Source organism: Galeopterus variegatus, unplaced genomic scaffold, assembly GCF_000696425.1.
Source record: "Galeopterus variegatus unplaced genomic scaffold, G_variegatus-3.0.2 Scaffold303, whole genome shotgun sequence".
Taxonomy (NCBI): domain Eukaryota; kingdom Metazoa; phylum Chordata; class Mammalia; order Dermoptera; family Cynocephalidae; genus Galeopterus; species Galeopterus variegatus.
Window position 1 is genome coordinate 633,353 of NW_007726414.1, and position 9,393 is coordinate 642,745.

Sequence of the window (9,393 nt, forward strand, 5' to 3'; positions counted from 1 at the left end):
TTATCTGCAGGGCCTGCGGGGGCAGTAGGGAGATCAACGGGACACCTGGAAGCCAGGAAATGGATTCAGTTACCTTTGAGGATGTGGCTGTGAACTTCACCCTGGAGGAGTGGGCTTCGCTGGATCCTTCCCAGAAGAATCTCTACAGAGCTGTCGTGCTGGAAACCTTCAGAAACCTGACCTCTATAGAAAAAAAATGGGAAGACCAGACCATTGAACATCAGTATAAAACCCCAAAGACAAATTTGAGACCTCTGCATTGCTGTAAAGCCACCACCAAAGAAGACACTCACCAGATGTGTTCCCTGGACTTTGGACTTCCCAGCCTCTGAAACTGAGTTAAATGTAAAAGTGAAGAAGGTAGTCAATGTGGAGAAACCTTCAGCCAGGTTCCATGTTGTCATCTGAACAAGAAAACTCCTCTTGGAGTAAAACCAAGTGAAAACAGTGTGTGTGGAGAAGGCTTCATGTGTCATTCATCCCTCGATAGACACATCAGAGCTCACACTGGACACAAATCAGACAAATGTCAGTAATGTGGAGAAAATCTATGTAAATGCAAGAAATGTGGGAAAGTCTCCAGTTATTGCCACTCTTTTCAAGTGCATGAAAGGACTCACACTAGAGAGAAACTGTATGATTGGAAGAGATGTGGGAAGGCCTTCATTTCTCTCATAAGCATTTGAAGACACATGATAAAGCACACTGGAGATGGACCGTATAAATGTACCATATGTGGGAAAGCCTTCAGTGATGCCAGTACACTTAAAATATATGAAAGGAAATACACTGAAGAGAAATCCTATGAATGCAAAGGATGTGGGGAAGACTTCAGTTCCAGTTCTGTTTGAATACATGAAAGAACTCACAGTGGAGATAAACCCTATGAGTGTAAGAAATGTGGGGAAGCCTTCAGTTCTCTGTTAAGCATTAAAAAACACATGAAACTGCACACTGGGGATGGACCTTATAAATGTAAGGTGTGTGGGAAAGCCTTTGCTTTTCCCAGTGTATTTTGAATACATGAAAGAACACACACTGGAGAGAAACCTGTAAGTGTAAGCAGTGTGGCAAAGCCATTAGTTGTTCTAGTTCCCTTTGATATCATCAAAGGTCTCACACTGGAGAGAAGCCCTATGAATGTAAGGAGTGTCATAAAGTCTTTAGATGGTACTGCTACCTTCAAAGACATGAAAGAATTCATGCTGGAGAGAAACCCTATAAATGTAAGCTGTGTGGTATAGCTTTCAGTTGTTCCAGTTCCTTTCAAGAACATGAACAAATTCACACTGGAAAGAAACCCTATCAATATAAATGTGGGAAAGCCTTCCTTCATTTAAGATCCTTTCAAAGACATGAAAGTACTCACACTAGAGAGAAACCCTAAATAAAGAATGTGGGAAAGTCTTCATTATCACACAACCTTTCTAGCACGCATGAGAATGCATTGTCGAGGGAACTTGTATAAATGTTATGCGTGTTTGAAAGCCTTTAGTTGTCCTGGTTAAATTCAAAGTTACAAAAGAACACACAGGAGAGAAACCTATTGAATATAAGTCCTCGGTTGGCCCATAAGTAAGAATGCACACTGGATCAAAACTCTGTAAATGTGAAAAATACTAGAAAGAATTTAGTCTTAACAAATACTTTTAAACTCTGGTGAAGTCTCCTAATGTGGAGAAATCATACAAATGTAAGTAGTGTGAAGAGCTTGGTGCAAAGTAATATGTGTAGAATGCTCCAGAAAATATACAGTCTGAAGGAATTATTCTAAAGGTTATAAACATATTGTCTTTATCAGTGGCTCCTTAAGGCAGATCTCTGGACTATGGATTTCTAATTCTAACTCTTGAAAAGAAATGTTGAGATGACAATTCTGTAAGTACTGTTTGGACATGAGATTCTGGGACTTGAGACTTATTAGTTTGGATCACAGGTGTTTGTGGGGTGTCTGTTTAACATCATTTGAGGATTTTAAACTACCTTTTATATTTGGCATTATCGTTTTGGTGCTGTGGACTTCGAGTGACACAATATGTCATGTGTCACATGACAGGGAGTTCATCCTATTTTGAGAAAAGGTTATGGTCATCTGCACAGTGCTAGCACATCATGGGTTTTTCCCATGACTACAGTGATATCTGCACAAGTCAAGTGTGGTTTCCCTATTGAGACACCAAATGAGCTATTGAGCATTTAGAGGTCAGTTATCCAAGGAAGAACTTAAGTGAGCTGCAGACAGTGCTCATCATTTTGAGCAATGTCCTAATTCAGGAAAATGAAGTGTATTTGACATCCTCAAGGTGAGAAATTTTTAATGTCTTTTAGAAGAGAAGCAGTTGGAAGCTTTGTGTTTCAGTGATCAGTAAAGCCCCACATCCATTTAGCCGTTTATAGGTGTCATTGCCATATGCTGAGACTTTAGCACATGTTATGAAGAGGGGGTGGAAATAGTAACAGCTTTCTGTTTTATTAAAGAACAAAGAAAAAAAAAATGTAAAGCCTTCCTGACATTCCTGGGCTGAAGCTAGGTGGTGCTCTGTGGGGCATTCTGACATAGCTCTAACATATGAAGAGGGGGTGGAAATAGTAACAGCTTTCTGTTTTATTAAAGAACAAAGAAAAAAAAATGTAAAGCCTTCCTGACATTCCTGGGCTGAAGCTAGGTGGTGCTCTGTGGGGCATTCTGACATAGCTCTAACTAACAACCCTGCATTGTAATGGTGTGCATCCTCATCTGTCTCTTCTGATGGACTTTGAGCTCCCTGAGGGAACAGGACTACATTTGCCTGGTTCTCTACTGCACCTCCAGCACCTAGTCAAGTGTGTAACACATGGTTGGTATTAACAAATATATGTAGAATTGCAGCTTTATCTGACCCCTCAAGTTCTAACATTTGACTGTTGACTCCTGACCTTTAGCTCCAATTCCAGGGTCAATTTGCCCCATCAAGTCTCATATTCCCAGGAATCAATCCACCATTGATCACTTTTATTTATGAGGAGCTACATCGGGATCTTTTTTCTTGAGTGCTAATTTTGCAAGCAGTATCTTCTGGGGGTAGCATTATTATGACCAAACCATACCCCCAATCCCCAGACACTCATGTTCTCAACTCACATGACCTGAAGGAAGAGAAGAATCCTAAAAGTAGGCAAAGGAAATTGGTATACATTATTCTTGTTTGAAACTTTATATTATGAAGAGTTTCAAACATATTTCAAAGTAGATAAACTAATATCCTGAACCTTGAGTACCCCATCCTCCAGCTTCAATGATTACCAACTCAGCCAATCTTGTTTTACCTATATCTCCATTGATGTTATTTTGAAGCAAGTTGTGTTTATCATGTCATTTATTTATTGTATAGTTGATGAAATTGAGATGTGGAAAAATTAAGTTAAAGTGTTCAGTCATTTCCATTCACTTATTCATTCAAATAAATGTGTTTACTGGTATCTACTATGTGCCAGGCACTGGCAAGTGATAATTAGTAAACAGGGTGTAGAGAATCCCTGCTTTCATGAAGCTCACATTCTTGGAGTAGAGAAAGAAGAGAACCAGACAAGAAACAATTGAACAAATACACGAAGGAGAAAATTTTAGATAATGAGTAAGTGCTGAGAGGACAACAAAAGAGACAGGTGGATAGAGATCAAAGACGGGTGGTAAGGAAGGTCTCTCAGAAGAGGTGGCATGTGAGCTGAGCCCTGAATAAAGAGAAGTCAGCTATGGGAAGATCTTAGAACTGGAAATTTCAGACAAAGGGATGAAGTACAGAGATTCCAAAGTGAAAACAAGCTGGAATTCTTGAGAAAAAAGGAGAACCATGTGGCTGGAATGTAGCATCAAAAGATGATTTTCAATAAAGGGTAAAATCATAACTCTCATACAGATATAAGATAAATAGTTTTTAAGGATTTTATTTAATTTATTAATCAGTGAGGGACCAACAATAGATGTTATAAATGGTTTGAAGGAGAAGTCATAACAGCACAATTTTATATGGGGTAAAGGATTTTGAAATGAAAGTGCAAACAGAGGCAAAATTAGGTGCTTCTGCAGGTGGGGAGGGAAGTTCATTGAACTTCTAAAGGATAGGGCAGATTTGCATATCTAGAGTCAAGAATTATTTTGCATTGCCAAATTTCAGAGCTGTAAAATAACTACTATAGAATCAAAACAGATAGCCTGGAGGGATTTATTCTAGAGTCTAGATAATGTATAGTTTTCCACTGAGGCATGCATTTTTCCCTACAGGCTGATTGAGGGGAATAGTAATAGAGGTGAGATAGAAGTACAGCAGTCAGGGCCCAGGTCCTCCAGACAAGTGTAGTGGCTTTTGATTTTATTTTAAGGGTAACAGGAAACCATGGGAGGGTTGTGAAGCCAGGGAGATGCACACTCTGCTTTATCCGTTTGATAAGAACTGCTTTGTCTATAGGGTGAAGAATGAAATGCTGTGGAGTATGAATTCAACCAAGTGGCTGGAATGTAGTGTTAAAATGTTATGGAACAGACTCAGAAAGGGAGCAGTTGGCACTCAGAGGGTTGGAGAGTCAGGTATTTTATTACACTGGCGGACTCAGACGAGCTAACACTCCAAAATCTGGGCCCTGAGCTAGGTTTTACAAGACTTTTATAGGCAGACTCTTCCTGGTTCTTTTCCTTTTTGTTCTGTCAGCATTCATGTAGCCAGTACAGTAGTCATTGTGATAAGCAAGCACGTTTACAAAAGCGGGAGTAGAGCAGTTGATTATAAGTAAAGATGATACAATAAGCAGGTTATGATCTAAAGGCAAAACAAGCTACTGAAAGAATTTTGTATGTTTCCAACAAAAAGATATTTTTCGAAAACAGGTAAAATCATGACTCTCATACAGATATGAAATAAACACTTTATTAGAGATTTTATTTAATTCATGAGTCAGTGAAGTTGACTGCAGTGAGAGACAATGACAGCTTGGAGGTGACAGTGAAGATGGAGAGAAGTAGATGGATTCAGGATTAAACACTTTATTAGAGATTTTATTTAATTCATGAGTCAGTGAAGTTGACTGCAGTGAGAGATAATGACAGCTTGGAGGTGACAGTGAAGATGGAGAGAAGTAGATGGATTCAGGACGGGTTAGGGCTGCAAGAACTGACTCATATTTTTATCTGGAGTCTTGTTGCTAACTGATACTCAAAGAGAAAGGGGCCTTGAGCCTGCAGGGCTGGAAAAGGCGGTAAGGAAGAGAAGACCTCAGCCTTGGACAGAGGGTTGGGTAAATTAGTGAGAAAGAGCAGAGCCGGAGGCTGCAGGCACTTAATTTTGAGAACAGAGTGAAACAGAAGCCAAATGACACTGAGGCCTAAAATCTGTGCCAAGTTCACTGCATGGTGTGATTGTGGTTGATAATAATCCTCATCCATTCTGAATCGCTAGTCTGGAAATTCCCTTGCAGCCAAAACAGTGGTGAATCAGCTCCGCAGGGAAAATGGGACAAGAAGGTGCCTGCCTAAGAGAAAGGGTTATGGTGGAGGTTACAATTCTCAAGGGTTCATCTGCAGAGTGGAAATCCAGCCTCTCACCCACGCCTCATCACTACTTTTCCCTGTGATCCAGGAATTTCCCCAGTACGAGTGGCAGCAGGAGGCCAATTATGGGAGTCTTGTTTGTGGGCTGCCTGAGGGGACTTATTCCTTATAATTACCATGCCCTTGTTTGACACATGTGAAAATCAAGTCTTGAAAAGGCTAAAAGATCTGCCAAATGTCACAAAGGAGTGGTGTTGTCACTGGAAACTGGAGTCTCACTCTTAACAGTACTCCCTCACTCACACAGCCCTCCCTCTATTCGTGCCAATGAGTTCGGAACAATACAAAACTCAATTCTTTGTATCAACACTGCTCACTCTTAACAGTACTCCCTCACTCACACAGCCCTCCCTCTATTCGTGCCAATGAGTTCGAACAATACGAAACTCAATTCTTTGTATTAACACTATCCAAAAGCACTTTCTACAATAATGAAAACGTTTTATAACTACACTATCCAATACATTAGCCACGAGCCACATGTGGCAACCAAGCACTTGAAATGTGTTAATGAGATGGAGGAACTGAATGTTTAATTTAACCTAATTTAATTTAAATTTAAATAGACACATGTAGCTAGTAGCTACTGTCTTGGACCATGCAGCTCTATACCACAGCAAGCTGCACTTTTCTTAATAGGGCTATTTTGTAGACATTTGTCAATTCCTTTTTGCCACCTTTAATGTTTGAACACTTCTCCTGGGTTTTGAGGAATGTTCTACTCTATGAGGTTGCATCACCCCAAGATAGAAGCCAGAAGTATACTTTCTCAGTCTCCCTTGGATCTAAATGCAGGCATGTGACATAGGCTGTACCAATCAGACACAGGCACCTGGCAGATTCTAATCCGGTGACATGGAGGCAGATACCCTCAGCTTCTAGAAGCAGGAATGATGGAGGGTTCAGTCAAAGCATCCAGACCAGGTCCAAACATAGGCAGTGCAAGCTACAAAGCCTGTGCCCAGGGCATTGGCTATGTTGTCTCCTCTGGAGCAGGCCTGCAAAATAGTTTGGTCAATGTTCCTGACTGAGTAGACCAAGCTTTATTTTCGGGCCATCCCGAGATGCCAGGAGCCACCACATACAGTAAACTGCATGTCTACTTAAACTAGGCAGAGATATTTCTGATATTTACAACTAAGATCTCTGACTGATAAGAGCAACAAACCTGCCCAGGAACTTTGAACCCAGGTGGAAGGTATATGTATCAGTAAGGTAGGCTAGGTTTAGCTGCTGTAACAAAAAATCCAAAATCTCAGTGACTTATGCCAGCAGTTTATTTCTCACTCATGCTATATGCCATGGCTGTTGTAGATTGGCTGCATTGTTCCATGCCCATCTCCACTCCAAGACACAGGCTCTGGGAGAAACCCCCACCTGACACACTGATGGTGTCATGGGAGAGACAAAAGAGAAACATGCTGAACCACAAGCTGGCTGTTAAAGTGTCTTTTTGGAAGTGATAGTTCCAGCCATGACTCATGAGTAGATCCAAGTCATTTGGTCTCTTTTATGTTCAACAGGGCTAGGATACATAAACTTCCATCGGAAGGCATATGGCCTTTTGGAACAACAGCATATTCTATGACATCTACAAGTAGCTAACATTTCCTGTGTGTTTATTTTATACTAGCCGATAGGCTATGTCCTTTATACACATTATCTTAAGTTTTGCAATGACCCAGTTTTGTTTTTCTCCCGATTTTAGAGGTGAGAAAACTGAGACTTAGTAAAATTGAATGTTTTGCCCTGAATCACATAGTTAATAAATACTGGAGGCAGGATTTGAACATGGTCCTCTTTGATTTCAAACCCCGTGCATGCTTCCTTTTAAACTATTTCACTGCTTTTAATATAAAAAGGAGTCTTTCTGAAAGAGATGGGGAAAATAAACTAGACTTCTTAAAAAAAAAAAAAAAAAAAAAAAAACACCAAAAACTCAAACAAACTTTTCAAGTCTGCGGTTCAATGCTCTTACAACTGCATAGCTCCATCTTCTTAAGATTTTTTCAAAATGATGAAATCCATGTCACTGATGTCTACAATTCCTCTGCCACAAATTGTTTTAGGACTCTAGCTTAACTGTCACAACAATGTTTTGCAATAATAAAATTCTTCAGCTAATTTAAACATTTTTTCTCTTCATTTATGTTTTACATTTTGTTGTAATGCAACAAAAGCCTTCCCTCTCCTCCCCTAATATCAATTGCTTCTCCCAGAGGAAATGCCAAAATAGCTGGGTGTGTTACCCTCCAGACATTGTTTGGTACATTTACAAACACAGGTACACTGCACATAAAGTTTTCAATAATTTGATTTTACGCAAATAGGATTATAGAATTCCTGCTGCTCTGTTCCTTGCCTGTTCTTTTATCTTATCATGGATAGATTTCGTGGTGCTATTTATACAACTACCTCATTCTTTTTAACAATCCAGTTTATTTTGTAAAGCAGAGTTTAAATCATGATTATAGTATATCATATTCTCCATATTGTGACGTTCTTTAAAATGAGTACTAGTCTATTTCCCCTCCAGGTGGAATTCTAGCGAATATATTTTATATGTATATATTTTTATGTCTGGAAGAGCTTCATTTCTTCTTGCTGGGAGCAGGTCTTCAGTATGAAAGAAGCTTTTTTGCTACCAATTACTCTGTTCAAATAAAAAAAGTGGAGACCCCAAATGGATAAACCAGCAATGTCTTCCAGCAAACTCTTTCAAAATGACCATCTATACAACCACATTTGTCAATATGCGTATTATATGAGGAACAGATAATTTAATATGACTTGGGACCTCCCCTTTTCCCACTTTTGTGTGTAGGAGACTGTAATGAACAAGCAGATTAGTATTTAATGCGCTAATCTGTACAATGCTGTCCTCCATAAAGCTTTAATTATTTAGATGGTCTCGAAGGCAGCCAATGCATTTAATACGCAACAAGGGGAAACACGCAAATCACGGGAGCAAGGGAAATTACAAGTCAAGGAAAAATGAATGGTCAGTTCCCAGCCAGAGCCGACCAAGTCCTCCTCCACAATGCGATTTGATTTCTAGCTGAAAAATTTCACCGGGCAGGAAGCACTGAAGCTTTTAGTTTATATGTGCAAGGGGCTTTTTAAAATCATGAACATCCTAAGCATTTAATTTTAAAGGTCCCCATGGGGGGTGGCCTCTGTGAGCTTGACTAAACTGAAATGTTCTGGTTCAAGAAGGGAGAGACATGGGGGAGGGGTCGTAAATCAAGCTCCTGGAAAGCCCTCCGGGTTCTGTCTTCAGGGACCAAACCGGCTGAGGCTTTCTGTCACGGTTCCAGAATGAATTACTCACACAACTAATTAAGAGTAGTCTCGAATAATTAACATCTGTGCAACCAGACAGCTTTGCCTCGGGACCATTAAGAAGCAAATCCAAAAGTGAATGGGACACAATGAGCGATGGGTACCCTGGGAGAAATGCATCCGCCATTTGTCCCCCCAGCTGACACGGTTCTGAGAAGCATTTCATGAGGCTCCTGGGAAGGTCTAGGGGGATCCTGCAATGGTCACTCGCAACAGCGGTGGACAACCCCATAAAGGCTCTACAATGTCTGTGCCACCTACTGCGTCTCTCCCGGTCTCTCACTCCTGCGCCCTGGGACCACTTCCCACACAGATCACCTGCGCTCACACACACACACACACACACACACACTCAATGAATGGCACGGTTTGGAAGCACAGCTGATGCCTCACAGATTCCGCCTGGGAGGGGGGAAGGGAGAAGAAGCGGCATAAAGGATGGAAAAGATCCCTGTAATCCATATCATGAG

The 9,393-nt window shown here is 40.5% G+C and overlaps 1 pseudogene; it reads left to right on the forward strand.

Moving 5' to 3' along the window:
• The first annotated feature begins 59 nt into the window (after positions 1-59).
• On the forward strand, positions 60-1,387 carry LOC103586073 (annotated as a pseudogene).
• The last annotated feature ends 8,006 nt before the right edge of the window (positions 1,388-9,393 follow it).